The 19175-nt window shown below is 34.7% G+C and overlaps 1 pseudogene; it reads left to right on the forward strand.

Moving 5' to 3' along the window:
- Positions 1-13106: 13106 nt before the first annotated feature.
- Positions 13107-13454, forward strand: LOC130868068 (60S ribosomal protein L34-like; annotated as a pseudogene).
- The last annotated feature ends 5721 nt before the right edge of the window (positions 13455-19175 follow it).

Consider the following 19175-nt stretch of genomic DNA (forward strand, 5'->3'; position numbering starts at 1 on the left):
AATAATTAATGAGCCTTGAGAGGAGTACACTACACATGTTCTATTCACTCTCATTAACAATCAGGCTCATAGCAGAAGACCCAAGAACAGAAAAGGCTCATTCCACCTGAACAGTTATATGCTACTCTAAACTGAAACTAAATTTTTTGTCATCTACTTATCGCAGAAACACTAAATTCATCCTGACTGTGGACTAGAAGTTGCACATAAACTGAATCAAGAAGACAAATTGAAATAAGTATAATTTCTAAATTATGCTTTAATTATAGTAAGGAAAGAAAAGTTCTTAAGAACATGGAGTACATCAAGCATTAGCTCAGATCAGAGGATAATCAAAAACTTAAAATTCAGAGGGGTGGTAATGTAGGGAAAAATAAGTAGAGAGATTTTAGCAAAGAAAACGAGAAACAATTCACGGGCATTGCAACACATAATTTGGTCGTATAAAGAAAAGATTTCTAAATATGAGGAGGCATATTCATAAACTGATGGAGTAGGTCATGTTCTTCAGGACTGTTAAAGAACAAACATACTCACATTTAAAGGGTTTTAAAAGAAGGCCCTGCAAGTAGAAAATGCTAATTTTAAGCATTGTTATTTATAACTGGACAGTACAAAATGGGGTGAGAACTACAAGTCATACATGAGCACAGTTTCATTTATATCAATAGATATAGAGTTTTTAAAAAGGTAAGTCACATTTATTAGCTGAATCCCCATCCCCTACAGTGGGTTAATGGGCTCCCAGGTTTTATTGACAAAGGGCAAGTTATGTTTAGTTAACCTAATTTATATAAAGGCAGTAATATTTTTTCCACATAATATTTTCAAGGACTGTGGGCTTTACTTTGTGTTATCAATTCCCATGTGTTATGCACAAAGTAGGCACTAGTTTGAAAAAAAATGCTTGAACTTAACAACTATGTAATCTAGAACACAACAGTTTTGAGAGTAGTATATCCAAAGTTATACAAGCATTAGAAAAGTTGACTTCAGATTCTGTCTTTGGCTTCTTCTTGCTATGCATCTTTTATAAATTATATATGTGTAGAAGAGGCCATGTGTTGATTTGACACCTTGCATTCTTCTCTCTGCCACTACTTGCCATCTTCATCATTCTCACTACTATAGTAATATTATTAATAGAGGAATTTCTGCTATAAATAGTTTACTCTTCTGCCACAACTCTCACAGCCAAGTTGTTATCACTACAGTGAACTTTCCTCCTGACAGGAGACATGATGAAAGACTAAATCTCCTAATGTGGTCTCCAAAGGAGGAGCAATTTCCTACTGACTCCTAAAGCTGAGTATAAGATATGGAAAAACAAAAATAAGACATCTCCCAAGAATCTTAACTCAGATCTCCATTTTTTTGTTCCTAATACACATATAATTTTATTAACCAGGTAATCAGTTCTAAAACACAATTAAAAGTTTTGTTCAGTTAACATATGGATTAATTTTTATTGGCTTGTAAAATTACCTAACCAGCATTTATAACATTGTTTAAAATAGAAAACACATTTGATCTCAAATGAACACATCCCTTTAAAGATTTAACGTATGTATGTACATGTGAGTGAAGATTGCTATGGAGTCCAGAAGACAGTAGAGGGTCCCATGAAACTAGAGGTATCAGTGATCATGTGCCACCCATCATGGGATCTGAGAATTCAACTTAGGTCCTCTAAAAGACCAGCAAGTGCTCTTAACTGTGGAGCCATTTCTTCAGTCCCAGATTAACTCAAATTAAATGTCTTTCTGAAATGCAGAACAGTTGTAAGCTATTGGAACCAGAATCACATTATTTTCATCCATAAGAATGTGTTATTTTGAGCATGCACATAATAGAATACATATAAACACATGCCTCCTCTGTGTGTGTGTATGTTCTGTATATTGTGACTAGCACTTTGAATAAAAGAATAATGCCTTTTTTATAGTGTCTGGATATTTGATTGCAAATTACAGGAAATCAATGAATATTTAATGAATACCTGATTTACTGGATATAAGAAGCAAGGATACACTGATTAGATATATAAATATTCAATTCCCCCGATGACAGTATTTAAAAGACAGTAATAAAATCTGAAATGAATTTCACCAAACAGAAAATACTTCTTGCAAAATAGGAATACAAAACCACTAGAAATAGCATTTGTGTAGGATAGAAATGTCCCATAGGTGCACATATAAAAATAAAAAAAAATGTTCCAGGCTAGGAGTAAATTACTGTAGCAGGATTGAAAGTGGAGGAGGAATGTTTTAGCATGTCATTAACACACAAACTTAGACCTTGCAAATTATCTTTCTTACTAGAAATTTATAAAACATGACATGTGAAAATTGAAATAATTCCAATTAGAGTACACAAACTTACTAAGTGGATGGAAAGGAAACCTTTAGGATGATAGAGATGCAAGGGTTAGTACATATTTTAAAAGTAAAGTATTAGTTCCATATGGATGTTTGTAATATGAGTAGTGACCAGTTTTTATCAATCTTACACAGAGTGAAAATTGAAAAATAAATGATGCTTATATTCATAATTAATATTTGTAAAAGGTTTACCATGACAAGTAATGTCTTGCCAGGACAAAGATAACAAAGCTAGTAACTAAAGACTTTGTAAATTATTGCTTTGTTTATTTCCTAAGCAAAGTGATTACTTTTACTTTATGTTAAATTGAAAATTTTCATGTCATAGATTTAACAAAGTATGACACACATTCTGAAGGTGTTAACGGATCACATGACAGACAGGTGGTTATCTGAATTTCTCTTTGAACATTTAACCCCATCAGATCAGGGAACTTTCTGATATATTTGACAACAGAAACAAATCAGTTTTAATGTATCTGCTCAATCACCACGTTTTGAATCTTATCATCAACTTCTAAAAATACAGGAACTTGAGTGTCTTATACATTAACCAGTATTCAAAGATGGAAGACACATCTGTAGCAAGAATTCTAGTTGATCTTAATAATAAAAACTCAGAGTATGATACAGGCGTTAATGCTAAGATCAGAGAAGCACAGCAACCAGCCACTAGAGAGTTCTTCTACTTCTACCAATGTATCTCCATATTCCATTTGTGTCCACCAAACCTCAGACTGCACCAGCTTCTGTATTCTGTCTTATTTTCCTCTCTTTGCCCAGCCAGACAGGTATCCTGTCTCCACCTCTCTATAACTGGGATTAAAGGTGTGTGTGATCCCAAGTGCTGGAATCACCTTTGTGTGAGCACTATTTCTCTTTTAGAGAGATTCAATCTTGTGTAGCCCAGGATGGCCTTGAACTAACAGAGGTTCCTCTGCCTCTGTCTCTGGAATCCTGGAATTAAAAGTGTGTGCCACCACTCTCTGGCATCTAGTGGCTTAGCTCTACACTCTGATCTTCAGGCAAACTTCATTTATTAAAACATAAAATATCACTATAAACATCCCCTCTTCTATAGTAACTAACATCAGTGGTTACTCTAATTGAAATACAAATATCTAAATTTAAAAGCTGCTGCTGAGAAGCCGAGGACAATGGCACTGGGTTTTGAACCTACTGCATGTCCTGGCTTTGTGGGAGCCTAGCCTGTTTGGATGCTCACCTTCCTAGACCTGGATGGAGGGGGGGGGAACCTTGGACTTCCCACAGGGCAGGGAACCCTGACTGCTCTTCCGACTGGAGAGGGAGGGGGAGGGATGTGGGGATTGGGGAGGGAAAAGGAAGGCGGGGAGAAAGCAGAAATTTTTAATAAAAACATATTGGAAAAAAAAGCTAACCTGTATTTATAAGAGAAACAATGCCATATTTATCTTTTTGGGTCTGGGTTACCTCACTTAAGATGATTGTTTCTAACTCCATCCATTTACCAGAAAAATTTATTTTCCTTTACAGTTATGTAAATGTATCACATTTTCATTAGCCATTCATCAGTTCATGGATATCCAGGCTGTTTCCAGTTCATGGCTATTATGAATATAGTACATATGAGCACACTTGAGCAGCTACCTCTACAGTAAGATGTGGAGTACTTGGTGTATATGCTCCAAAATGGTACAGTTAGATCTTGTAGGAATAGATTTTCAACTTTTTGAGGAACCTCCACACTGATTTGCATCATGGTTGTAACAATTTGTAATCCCATCAAGACTGAATAAATGTTCTCCTTTCTCTTGCACCCGCTCCAACAGATGCTATATCATTTGTTATATTGATCTTGTGTTTTCTGACTGAGGTAAGATAAAATCTCAGAGTAGTTTTAGCTTGTATTTCCCTGGTGCCTAAGGATGATGAATATTTTTCAGTGTTTCTCATTCATTTATGCTCCATTTTCAATTGGGTTGTTTTCTAGATATTGAGGTTTGTAATTCTTTGGATATTTTAGGGAGTATCACTCTATCAGAAGGATAGTTAATTGGAAATGACTTTTTCCATTCTGTAGGCTGCTGCTTTACTTGAATGATGGTATCCTTTTGGTATAAATAAGCCTTTTAGTTTCATGAGGTCCCATTTATTAAATGTTGGTCTCAATGTCTATGCTAATGGTGTTGCTGTCCTGTCCAGAAAGTCTTTTATCTGTGCCAATGAGTTCAAGTGTATTCCCCACATTTTTCTATCATTTTCAATATATCTAGTCTCATGCTGTAGTGACTGATCTGTTTGGAATTGCTTTTTATGCACATATATATCCATTCTACATATAGCTATAAATTTTGATTAGTGTCATTTTTAAGATGGTGTCTTCCTTTAGTATTTCTAGGCTTATTTGACAAAATTCAGATGTCCATATGTGTGTGGAATTGTGACTGAATCTTCAATTCTATTCCACTAATTAATGTGTCTGCTTATAAGTCAATAACATGCTGTTTTTACTGTTATAGCTCAGCAATGCAATTTGGAATCTGGGATGTAATACCTGTAATAATCTTTAGGTCAGACCATTACACTACCTCTAACAATTCTTTCATTACTTAGGTTTTTAGATATTCTAGGTGTTGTGTGTCTCTGCTTCCATATGAAGTTTAAGATTACTTTTGCCTTCTATAAATACTTGTGTTGGAATTTTGAGACTATTTTTTTTATTAATAATTGTGTTGGGATTATGCTGAGTGTCTAAACTGTTGTTAAGACGACCATTTCACAATATTGATCCTACCAATTCATGATCATGGGAGGTCTTTTCAACTTCCGGTGCCTTCTTCAATGGCTTACAGTTTTAATTATACAAGCCTTTTACTTGCTTGATTAGAGTTGTCCTAAGATATTTTATTTTTTGAGGCTAAGATTTTTATTTTTTTTATTTTGTGAAAGGTACTGTATCCCTTCTTTCTCAGTATACTTGTCAGTTGTGAACAGGATGGTTACTGATTTTTGGAAGTTAATTTTGTATCCTGATACTTTTCTGAAAGTGCTTATCAGATATAGACAATCCCTAGTGGAATCTTCATGGTCTTTTACATACAATATCATATCATTTGCAAATAAGACAAAGGATGTAAGATACAAGGATCATAAAGTAAAAATGTTGTATCTGGACAATGCTTTTATTTCTTTCCTTAATATGACACTCACTAACACATCATTGGTGACATAAAGTTAATGATTAATGCATGATAATTTGTACACGTTTCTTCTACCTTGTCTTCAAAACGCCAAATTATTTTTTCCTTGTCATTCACTCTGTGTCTGAGATTTAAGCATGAGATTTTTCTTTGACTTCATATGTTTTTCATTTCCCATTGTATTTCAATTTATATTTTCTCTAACGATTCTATTTAATTTTTAAATTCTACTATCACGTCTTAAAAAGACTTAATTTTTCACTCAGCTGTTTTTACTTTTATTATCTTCATTAAAGCACTTATTCCTCTTTTAGGTCCTTGAACACATCCAGAATGCTTTCTTATCATCGCTATTTTGAAGCCCTCATCTTGTGCTTCAGGAAATTGCTCTCCTTAGGTCCTATTCCAAGAGAGGTTCCTGCTTCAGAAAGAAACATACCATCTTGGTTTCTCATTTGTTTTGCTTTGAGATCTAGGCATCTGGAGTTAGAATGTTTGAAATGATTTTTGTTGTAAATCTGATCTTGCCTTTGTGGGGTAGGTGTCTTGTTCTTTGTTGCTGTTGCCCACTCTGGGACCTAGCTAAATGTGGTGGATTTTGGATCCCTAGTAGCAAGCAATTCTGTGAGACTCTGGGGAGCACAGAGTAATGGAGATGTGCTAGAAGGAGTATCTGACAGTGGCAGCAAGCAGCCCAACTAGAGAGACCCTGAATTCTAGTTCTACACTCAAAAGCCACACTCAAGATAATACAGATGGAGTGGGAGGAGGGGATAAAGTAGAGGGATGGCAGCAAATCATAATGTAAGTCTGGAGAGACATAAATGGAGAATGCAGAGAAGGAAAATGGTTGTTTGCTTGAGTTTCAGTCCAATACAATAGCTGTGAATCCTGGTAGAGAGCTGTTCTGTGGAACAACAGGACATCACAAAAAATGGGTATGGGCTACAAGAAATGTCTAAAAGGGTCAATAGGAAAGAACTAGGGAAGATCTGAGCCTTGGGTCTATACCAAGAGGCTGAGTCTTCAGGTGATGGAACCTGTAATCCATTTTGAGTTCGTTATTCTAAGTCATAAGAGATGGGGCCTTGTTTTCATTTGTCTGCCTGTGGATCTGCATTATCATATTCTGTAATATAATAGTTTGGTAGATATGCCTTAGCAAAGTACCACTGACTGAGTGGTCTGTCATAAATTTGTTATCTTATATTTATGGCAACTAGAAGTAGAAACCAAATTGTACTCATGGTTCCTTCTTTGGGAGGCTATGAATAAAAAGTTTGTTGCAAATTCCAATTCTTTACTGAAAAGATAGCTGTCTTCTCTGCAAGTTCCTTCAAATAGTCCTTCCTCTGTGCATGTTTGTTTTGGGTCATTTTTTCTGTTTTCATAAATACCATTCATGTGGATTTGGGCCTGCTCCAGTGATTTCTTTTTAATTTCACTGCTTCTATAAAGATACAGCCTTCTAATAAGGTCATAGTTGAAAGTGTTGGGGCTGAAGGTTAAACACATAATATTGAATAGATGTAATTCAACTCAACAAATATAAAATATTTGTATATTGTATAAAATATTGTGGTGTCTCAAACAGCATTATTCAAAGAAAAAGAAAGACTGTGACCCACAGCATTGTGGCAGAATGGATTACTGAAAAACCACAAAATTATATTTAGTTTTATTTTACCCATCAATGAGACTTCATAGATGGAATGATGGGTTGTGCTGTCATCAAAAATTATACATTAGAAGGAAGAAAAGTTTCTTTGATTTTATTGTGTTAGTCTTAGTTTCAATTTTGGAAGTTGTCAAGGTTATAGATATGTTTGACTGCCTAAAAACTCAGGAATTTCCCTTGCTCCCTCATTTACAATGAGAATAATTGGAAACAAGGAGACTATGCCCTAGCAATTGCCAATATTCCGTAGACTATAAGGTCAGCTTTTCTTTCATATATATTTTTGTAGTTCAGCCCCATTATGATGACAACAGGAAAGTATATTCTGTCTAAAATATAGTAAAAGATGATGTTGAACTTAATATTTTATATTGTGTAGTACTCTTCAATTTCTCAAAAAAATATATGTCATAAAAATCTGCTTTGTTTTCAAAAGTTACATTGAGTTCAAATAGGAGATTTTTATGAAATGACAGGAATTATTTATTCAACTTTTATGCACTGGAAACTTACTTTGTGTTCAATTCTATGCTAGGCACAATGAGGATATTCACTAAAGGGTATAATTCCTAGGCACAAAGGAGTTAATCTAGTAGGGAGAGTAAACATGTATATAGCAAACTTGTAATAAAAGTAGCACCTCATAAGTTCTTTACAAGACGTAAAACAGAGAAAACGTAGTCATTTCTAGAAGTCTTTGATTTCTGACATTTTTTTTTCTCAGTGTTCTTGAGAATGAACTTCAAGAAACTTTACAGTCACATGTGAGAACCTGTTTTTGAAAGCAGAAGGTCAAATCTGGTCACAAGAGCTGATAAACAAGGAGAGTTATATATCTGTGTCAAATGGAAATATGGCTGTATTGGTTTAGCAGTTCAAACAAATATCCATAATCCTCCATCAGTATCAACATAACAGAGCCATAACTTTTTCAGGCCAAGCATATAAATAATCAAAAACAAAACCAACCAACCAACAAAAAAATAAATAAAAAAACACTGCCAGCAGGATGGAAACAGAGCTGAAATTACTGCTGTTTTCATGAAATTTATGATGCCCCGAATTCCATTTAAGTTAAGTTGCTGATAGAGAGAAAATGAATTCAATTAAATATGTGGCAGGCCATTCATAGTTTCCTTTCTGGGCTACAGGGAGTTTTCTCCATGTTGCCTATTATGGTTGGCAACAGTTCTTGGCGAATGAACCAACCAAAAATAAAAACAAATTAAAATACTCTGATGTTGTCTCTCATTGAAAGAGCTTGGAAAAGATTAAGAAATCCAGAGGGTTCTGAGAGAAACTTCCATGTGTTTCCATGGTAATCAAGTTCAACAGCATGTGTCTACCATAATTATATATTCCAATGCTCAAGGAAAGTTTCGACTCCCACTGTAATTCTGTAGCTGCTAAAGAAAGGTTTGGAATGACTGCTCTTCAGTATCGAGAGGGAGGGGGAATGGACTGGGGGGAGGAGAAGAGGAGTGGGGATGGGGGAGGGGAGTGGGGGGAAGGGGCAGTGTGTGGGAGGAGGGGGAGGGAAATGGGAAACGGGGAGCAGTTGGAAATTTTAATTAAAAAAGAATAAAAAAATAAAATAAAAAAAAAAAAAAAAAAGAAAGGTTTGGAATGAATTGTTATCCAAATTGCATGAAGCATTTTCAAAGTAAATACATAATAAAATTGTAAATAATTTTAAAAAACAATCAATTGCTATAATGTTTTTTTTTTTTAGAATTAGATCTGAAAGAGATGAGAAACCTATCCAGTTCAAATTCATCCACTGAAAAATGAGGAAAATAAAGTTCAAACACCAGAAAAGGACCTGAGTTAGGTCCTTGCAGCTAACAGAACTCCTGCTTCAACTTAGGCATTTTTTTTCTCAGTTGTTCTTCCTAATGTTAATCTCTAAAAACATTCAGAATCAAAATTTTAAATCACCTTTTCATCATAATGAGGCTGACTGCCATTCCTTCTTTAAACACATGTACTCTGAAGTTTGTCTTCCTTGATCTTTCTACTAGAATCTCCACTTATCAGTTTCATGTTTTGGCAAGTAACGAAATGTGGTGTGCTTTGATTGCTCATTTGTGAAATAAAGACAACAACACCCTTTACATCTGAGAATTATTGTGAGCAGTATGAGTTAACATTTGTAAAGTGCTTAGAGATATGCTTGCAGTTAATGTTTTGTTACCATTTTAATCATCTAAATGAGTAGTAAACATTTTGCACTAAAAGCATTAAATTTTACCTGTATTTCTCCATCCTGAGAAAATTTATAAGCAGTTGCATTTTTATCTCTTACTAGCTGAATTCTTGTTTGTCTATTGTTAGCAATCTAGTGCAATGATTATATTGACAATAGCCATAATTGGGATGTCCTTTTTGGTTATATTCACATCTGAGAGTGACAGTCACACCGAAAGTTGCTTGTAATTTCTTCCTAACCCCAGACATATATGATCTTACATTTCAGAGACCCATATGATAATAACAAAAATGTTAAGGTATAGTTATTTAATATCTTTTCCTTATGCAGGACATTGCACACTTAAGAGGAACTGTATTTAATGTTGACATTTTAATAATCAGATGAATATGGAAGTAATAAATTTTAGATTTTGTAGAGAAACAAAAATAGTGTACAGGAAACAAATCAATTCTGAGTATTTGTTGTAAACTTAGTTAATTCTCAATCATGGAATATATACTAAAATCTTTTTTGGAAATAAGGAGACAGCAATTCAAGAGAAAGGAAGAAATCACAATTTTTGCTTTTTTTAGTACTGGAGATTTAGCACAGCGTTTCCCACAGGCTAGGCAAATACGCTATCTTTGTGTTGTAACCCAGATACATTTTACATTTTATTTTGAGACAAAATTTTGTGGTTTTTGCCTAGGTTGACTTAAAACTTATCATGTAGCCTAAGCTGGGTTTGAATGTGCCATTCTACCACTTTAGCTTCTCAGCTAGCTGGATTTACAAGACTAAGCAACCAGTCCTAGCTGACAAGGAATAAACCCAAAGTCTAGTTCACAAATTTTGGTCTATTTAAAATTCACAACTATTTTAAACTAATTTTGTGACTTTTTGTTATTTGTGTGCATGATTTGTGTGCTGGCATGTTTGTAGCAGTCAACATCTAACTTTCTGGATTCCCCTTCCATCTACCTTTGTATATGTTGGTGAGGTCAAATACAGATCATTAGTCATGCATGATTGGGCATCAAGTGCATTACCAATAGAGCCATCTTTCTGGCCTTCTATTCTCAGCATGATTTAAAAGCTAACACTAACATTTATTTATTGTGTGTGTGTGGGGGGGGGCGCATAGAAAGGTACTACAGCATACCTGTGGAGGTCAGTGGAAAGCTTTCAAGAGATTTTCTCATTTTACCATGTGTGGTTCAAATTTATGTAATTAGACATGACAGGGAGAGTCTGGCCTACTGAACTATCATGCTGGCCCAGATGATCCTAAGATTTTTAATAGAATTCATTAATCAGTGCTCCTCCTGTCATAGAGTTTCTTCACCTATTACAATTTGTTCTCTTTCTCTGAGAACTATTGAACCCTAATTGGTATCACAAAGTAAAGTGATACATATTCAGAATATACTCTGTATCATCTTTAATGGAAAAGTGGGATACAAACTGGAGACATAGTAAATCCTACATGACAAGTTTTGAACCTAATACTATATCAAATGCACAAGGCTTTTACATATTGAGCCCTCTGTTGCTTTACTATGAAATGCAGACAAAGCAGAAAAGAAATGATAAAAAGTGAGCATGTTTTTACAACAGCTCCATGGATACCCTTAACCAGTTAGTCATTTCCAAGTATAAGAAAATACAAGAGTGTATTTATCTATACTGCCAAAGTGTATCTTACACTAATGGACTGTTGACAAGACAGTCGTGAAAGCATAAATGCACAATGATTTTGGATTAAATATGAGACATTTTGGTATAAGAACCAGTAATATGTGACATCTCTTCAAGTACAAAAATTAGCATAAATATTTCATAAGCTTGTCAAACTCTATTCAGAAAGGCATAAGATTTTATATTTGGAAAAAAACATTTTTGTCACAACTCATTCTTTGCTGAAGCACCTCATTTTATAGTTCTAAGAAAAGAAAATCCATTTGGAGAGGCTTCTGCAGATCTATTAACATTTTTGTGCATATTTCTGTGATGAATGTATATTCCTCTTAATGACTGACTTCTCTAAGGGACATACCAAAGCTTATTATTATATCCAAGATCCATTGTTTTTCATAATTCAATAAAGGTAGCACCTGTCATCTGTAGAGTTGTACACTGCATGTCAGGATTATTTAGGCAATATAGAGCTCAGATTGTGCACGGTAAGAAATACCACTGACATATATAAATAGGAAGTAAGTAATAGTCCATAATCTAAACAGTATAGACAGTGCATTAGGTGAGGTGGAAGTCTCTGGCAGTTCCAGTACCAGGATGAATAGGTCAGCTTTCAGCATTTTATTTCATGTGACTTAAGCCTTACCCAAGGCTTTCCTGTCTGTCCTTGGGAATGCATAATAAGGAAAAGTAAATGTGCTTCTCCAGAAAGGAAGGTAAGTAACAAAAGTTAATTAAAACTTGTTTATGTACTTCAATAGGTGAACTCAGTGAAAGTAATTCAGTAACTTGTAGTTTTAAAGCTTTTCCATTTCAAAGGACTATTGGATGTTAAGATATGACATAATATAAAAATAACTTAAATGATGAAAAACAAACAGAAAATGATAATTATGAGCACAGATTGTAGCTTGCCAGTACTACCCAACATCATATAATACAATCAACAGATAACTCTTTCTTCAATTACAAAGCAAGGTCATGGACATGAATAAGAGAAAAAGCCTATGAGTCAGCTCAAGAAGTGCCAAAAGAGAGTATAGAAAGGAGAAGAAGAACAAATTAGAAGAATATAGTAGCCATAGATCATGTCTGAAAGCCAGAAGACAAGAAAGTGATGTAAGAAAAAGCAAACAAGTAGCCAAGTGCCAGGGATCACACAAAAACAAGTTATTAAAAGAGGCAGAAGACTGTATGAAAGCCAAGAAACAGCGAGAACAGAAGCAAGTAGAACAGGCAGAAAATTAGAAAGTCAGATATTTGAAAGGAAGCCTCGTTGGCTGAATTTCTAGGGTTGACTACTCATAGGCTTAAGACTGTAGAAAGTTCCTACAAAGAGCCACTCACTATTGGTATGTGAGCATTAAAAAAAGCCTCCTGTATTTGTAAAGCAGAACAAAATTGGGTATCAAAATGGTGTCCAATTTTAAGTTTGAGCAAGGATTTCTCCTTGTGATTTAGGGCATATTGATGTGTTCTGTTGCTAAATTCAACTCAAAGGCAGCCCTGTTAATTTCTTACAATGATTGATGGTTATCCTGTTATTGTCATATTTAGAAATACTTTCACAAGTTGTGGATTGGTTAAAGTGATGGACTAGAAATGCATCCACTAAAACAGAGCTCGAAATGTTGATAACACATCAGATAGTTTTGCTACTGTAGTGATTTCATTCTTTTTCAAGACTGTTCTAGAATAGAAAAAAAAATTCCAAAGAGTTGTTCAAATGAATTTTGTGGAAGATTATATGAGCTTTTCTTAGGTAATTGTCAGCAATTGGAAGGCTTCATCATCTTTAGCACATGCTGTCAGTATCTTTTGGGGGGGCATGGAAATGATAACCAAACAAAAACAACACACACACACCATTCTCAGCAAAACAAATGAAAAGAATCTGCCTTTCCCTCCACTTGTAGGAAGTTAACAGAGTAAAAGAATTATTTTTGAGGGGGCAGTGCTTAGACACACACGGAATGGTCCAGTGTTTGACATATCATCAGAGTCTTTCCTACAGTCCAGCCTCTAACAAAACTAGTCTGTCTCAAATCCTTGGCAACAGGATTGTTGATATGTATACCAAGGTTGAAAAAGCACCTAAATCCTCATGCAGTGTGCCCAAGCAGACTTTGAGAGGTTTGTGCTGTAATACCTAAAGTCCTAAGGAGATTGTATAAGACAAAGAAAGCAGCAGGGTCTATGGTGGTTTCATGTGTGTGAAGTGAGTCTGTGACAGGATCAAATGGGCTGCTCTTTTTACTGAAGAAGAGAAAATTGTTGTGGAAGTACTAAAGGCACAAGCACAGAGTCACAAAGCGAAATAAATTGTCTTCAAAGTAATGAAAGTCAAGGCTTGGTCTGTGGGGAAGAAATAATTTACTTTTCCCGAATGAGATAAGACCTGAGTCAAGGCATTTTCACACAAGGTAGAAAAGTGACAAGGAACTATTCCCACCCGCTAGAGTCGTATGAAGTACAGTGGGAAGACAATTTGAATGGATAATTTGAGTGGCTTGAGGAAACTTCAATTTTACCTACAGGTTCTCTCATTTCACTCTAGAGTGGGGCACAGATTGGGTAAATGGATTTACCATCGTTCTGAGGATGCAGAGTGAGGAATGTTTAAATCCTTGCATCATGAGGCAAGAAGAGTTAGTTATTCTCTGTGATTTTTCCTGAGAAGAAGAAACTACAGTTACTTATGGATGCAACCCATTTATTCTCACCACTGGCATCAAAAATGGGTAATATCAGAAATGATCTTGCTTTAATGTAAATAAATGAAAGTATATTCCTTCAGAAATGGCATTTCTTTTTCTAGAACCAGTTACATCTATTAGATGAGTGCTTAGTTCCGGCGAGAAAGAGTATTTCAATTGTATATCACAAATTAAAGCTGCACTGTAAATATTTGACTTTGAAGAAACTCAAACATATTTTTATTTGAAAAAAATTCACACAAGTGATTTATACTTCTATATATGTATTTATAACATGAATAAAAGTTACTTTAAATGGTCTAATATATCATTAGCCTAGTAGCTTCTTCAACTGCATTTCTCAAGTAATGTACTTGACTTTGTGTGATAAGATACTTTTATTTTTAAAGATTTATTCTTTATACTATGAGTATTTTGTGTGCATAAATGTATGTGCACCATATGCATTCTGGGTACATGTGAAAGTAGTGGAAGGGTGTGTTTCAGATTGCCTGGAGCAGGAATTACAGACAATTGTTAGTGGTCATGTAGGACCTAAGAATCAAAACCAGGTACTGTGAAGGTGCTTTTAACCTCTGAACTATTTCTCCAGAACCACCTATTTTTTATTTTATTTTATTCTGGTTTCAAACTCCTTGGCTTAAATTGTCCTCCTGCCTCAGCCTCCCAAGAAACTCAAATTCACTGCACTAGGCTTGTTTCTTCTACTCCATTGAGATTTGAGTAAATTATAATCTAATAATCAGCACTATTACTTTACCACCACTCCCTAGGGCCTCCAGAATATTTCTGTTCAGGAATGAACACACTTACTCAAAGTGTTGATGCATTTATAGTGATTCTTCATTGTATATGTGATCAAAATTGAGTTTATCAGACTAGGACTCTGCAGCAGTGTTTTTCAAATGACTTACGTGATAAATAATCAGCCCCCACTTTATATACCGTGCTAACATTTTCTATATGCTAAAGTGCTGTATTTATCTTGTTCAGCCCTGTGTCCACAATTTTGAAAAGGTTATTTTGAGTAAATGAAAGGACAGTGTCTACAATAGATATGTAATTTCCAGAGAAGGATTCAAAAGTGTCTCTATATATTGGAGAAGGCATTGGAAGACCTTCTCTACTTTGTTATTCTGGGAGAAGAGTGTGCCTCTAAAATGGGAAAGTGTGGCTTGGCAGATTTGTTTCCTAAGCAAAAATGTGAATCTCAGAAAGATGATACCTTCAGTACATTTCGAATCCTGCAAGCCTAAGGTACAAAAAAGTAACAAAACACTCATTGTAACTGTTCCAAAGCAATTAGAGGGATGCAGAAATACTAGTTATCTGATTTTGTCACTCCCTTTTAAGACTCTTGAGCAGCTGTTAAATGAGATTTTAAATTGTGTAACACCTTTGAGCTATAATATTTCTGGGTTATAAAACCTAAGTAAAATTGTGTTTATGTAAAAAAAGAAAAATATTTAAATGGAAACAGTAGAAAAGAATTCTCCTTCACATCTTGTTGTATAAGAAGTAGTTTAGAGAGATTCAGCTATTTGAGTTTCTTGCTTTTGAAATAAAGTGCAAACCAGCTACAGGGGAATGCTGTTCTCAAATAAGAAAGAAATACTTTGAAAAGAAAGATTTTTTAGTCTTAATGATAATGTGCCATCTTCAGAGAAGTGCACTTGCTTAATCATCCCAGGCAATCATCCGCTGGGGGAAAAAAAAAAAACTGATTTCCTTTTCTATTTAGATTTCCAAAATAAGCAGGTTTCAGCCACAGGTATTAGATAACTCATTCAAATCCAAAATCATATGCTAACAATGGTAAAAAATGAGAGCTGCATTGCAATTCAGAGCGCTCAATACTTGGCAAAAGAGTTCTACATGAAAATTCCCGAAGCCAGAGCAGAGGAAACAAAGAGCATAAAGAGGAAATAAGGCAAAGGGACTTAAAAAACCTTTTTGTATTCCTTTTATTTTCTGTTTATTTACTTTTTCTTTATTTAAAATGAACCTATTCCTCATAGTGAATTAACTTGGCCAGCCTTAAAACAAGGAGAGGAGTTTAGTTCTACCCCAACTTGATATTCTTGTTGGCATCCATGGGATGCTTGTTATTTTCTGAACAGAAGCAGAGGAGGAATGGATTGGGGGCAGCTGTGGGGGGAAAGCATGGGAAGAGAGGAGAGAGGGGAAATTGTGGTTGGGATGCAAAATAAAGGAATAAATTTAATTAACTCATACATCCATCCTAAAAAGAAATTATCTCACTGTGTAGCTCTGCCTGACCTGGAAATTGCTATAAAGATCAAGTGGGTTTTGTACTCATGGTTATCCTCCTGCTTTACTGTCTATTCTCTAGTGAATACTGGTATTACAAGTGTACCACATCCAGCTCTAATTTTTAAAATTATTTTATTTGATGAAATGCATTAATTAGCTTTGTGAATAGCTATAAATACTATGGTGTCTGTCAAAGAACTTATTTCACTATATCTTAAGTGCAGTAATAATATAAATAAAAACGAACACATTTAGTAGTTATCTTTCACATCGCAGTAACAAATCCCTGGCAGATACAACAAAATGGAGAAGAGGTCTATTTTGGATCATTGTTTCAGGTAGAGTTCCACCTTCCGTTATGGGGAAGGAATGGAGGATTTCACAATGGAAGCCATGGGCAGCCGATTCTCAGATTTTGTTCTACCAGAACCAGCAGTAGGTTAAATTTTCAAAGACATATCACTGATGATCTATATCAATCAGCCAAGCTCCACTTCCTAAAATCTTAAAAGTTTTCAAACTAGATGTACATGCATGGAAATAAACAGTTGAAACATGAAGCTATGAAGTCATTCTAGGTTCAAACCATAGCAACCTTAAAACAGTCATGTAAGTAAAAAGGACACATGAAAATGAAGATAACTTGTTCATTTTTTTTTCATTTTTGGTTTACAAATTTAAAAAGTGAATTTTGTGTGGATTTTGTTATTTATTAAATGAACCCATCTATATTTAAGATTTCTCATTTACCAGCCCCCCCCCCCAAAAAAAAAATAGTTCAGACATTGGGAGTAAGTTACAAAAACTGCTTGGTCATTCTTCATCTTATTTATTTGTACCTATCATTTATTTTTGCCACACATGCATCCACAGAAGCAAAAGGCTTAACATCAGTCCCCCTTTTTTGAGATACTTATAAAATTCCATGTTCAGAAACTTGCATAGCTGTATAACTAACTGGTAAATGATGACGATAGAACCTCATTCTGTTCTTCCACCTTCTATTCCAAAACAAACAAGGGTACCCACCTATTAACCAGCTATGCTTTACTATCAGTCCCAGAAATACATATGCCCAAGCAATAGTCATGTGAAATTCTGGCATTAAATTGGTAGTTATTAAATATCTTTGCTTGAGAATTCTGTCTATGTGTCTCTGTTGATATGAGTCTCTTGTGGTTCTTTGTTGGTTCGTTTAGTTCTGTTTTCTTTCTATTTTGTTTGTTTATGTTTTATTTCATCTTATTTTATTCTGTTACTAGATTTTTGATGCCTATTTTCTAACAAGAGGCAGCCAGGGTGTGGAATCTGATGGGAGGGCAGTTTTTCAGAGGATTTGAAGAGGGGAAATTATAATCGGAACATATTGTATTAAAAAATCTATTTTCAGTTTAAAAATAGAAAACAATTAAATGAGAATTGATTGGGCAAAACAGCCCCAGCATCCCTAATAACTGAACCACAACTGAACCTTGTGAACTTTACAATTTTATAACCTCCAACTAATCAATGTATAGATACTTTACTGATCAAAACCTGCCAACTGTCCTCTAACATTGTGCTTTCTGTTGCATTATTCACTTTTCCATTGCTCTGACAAAATATTTGACATAACTCAGATGACAATTGATGCTCCCAGACCTTTGAGTTCATGATAGCAATGCTGATTTTGGACCTGTGGCATGACAGTTCATCATGGAAGAAATGTTTGGAAAAGAAGCATATATGGAAAGATGATGTCAGAACCACAATATTCTCTTCATGAAAGCATTCACAATGACCTAAATAGCTGCTACTAAATTCTAGCTTCTAAAGACCCCATTACCTTTCTTAATGACATCACATTTTCAGATTTAATGCATTGGGTACCATTTCAAACCTAAAATATAGCCTCAGTGGAATGCTTTGTCCCACTTTTCTAGATACTTTTTTTTTTCTCTTACAACTCCTTGGTGAAGTCCCAGATTATGCATAGACTGAAGCTTCCTGACTCATGAATCATAATTTTCTCAAATAAACTCTGAAAATTCAATGTACCCAAGTTCATCTTTTAACACCATTAAGCCAATATTTGGATTTTCTTTTGCCAGCCATGAAATACATACATAAAAATGAAATCAAACTACAAAATCATCAAGCCAAGAAAAATGATAACTTTTCTACCTCTTGTAGTTTCAAATGAAAATGAAAATCTGTACATTTGTCTGTCCACAGTCTTCAGTAAGACCCTTACCACCTCACTGCTAACAGATTTACAGATATAGCAGCACTCACTGAGTTACTCATGGCAGAATGAAGGCAAGAAAATTGCTTTTGTCAAATACTACTTTCGCTTCTGAAAGGCATCTCTTTAGCTAAATCTCAGAGCAAATCAATAGCCTTTTCTAACTGCCTATTAATTAATTTCCAAAGCCGGAATAAATGAAGAAAGCATCACACTGCTTCTCCCCCTACTCTTTTTGCCAGCTTGTACAAAATCTGCTATTGCCTTGCTGTGTTTTGTTTCCAATGAGGAAAAATGTTACCATAGCAACCAGTTAGTCGATCTACTTTGCTTAGTATTTTTCTGCATAGTTGATGAACATAGATTGTTACACTCATTTAGAAATTTTTATGTGTTTCCATACTGTGTTCAGAGATCCAACCAAATCCCATCTATTATCAAAAACTCACCTGTTGGACTTAAAATACAAATTGCTAATGTAACAATAAATAGATAATGACATAAAACGTATCTAAATGTGTATATTTTAAATAATGTACAAATTGTAAGATGTTGTGTGTAGTTATAGGAAATATACACATTTATTTAGTGAAAGTTTTTAAATCCCTTTGGTTTAAGATGTTTTGTGTTGTTGATTTGAATCTTTGGAATTTGAGTGGTATTTTATTTTCTTCTTTGAAATGCAGGAGACAAAGGAGGCTGCCTCACATAATTCAAGAATAATTGCTTCTCGAATACAGAACAAAAGAATTGCTAATAATTTAGTTGAGCTCAGCTTTCTTTTCAGTGCACAATATCGTCTGGTTCATTTATTATAGAGAGCAATT

This window comes from Chionomys nivalis, chromosome X (genome assembly GCF_950005125.1).
Source record: "Chionomys nivalis chromosome X, mChiNiv1.1, whole genome shotgun sequence".
NCBI lineage: Eukaryota > Metazoa > Chordata > Mammalia > Rodentia > Cricetidae > Chionomys > Chionomys nivalis.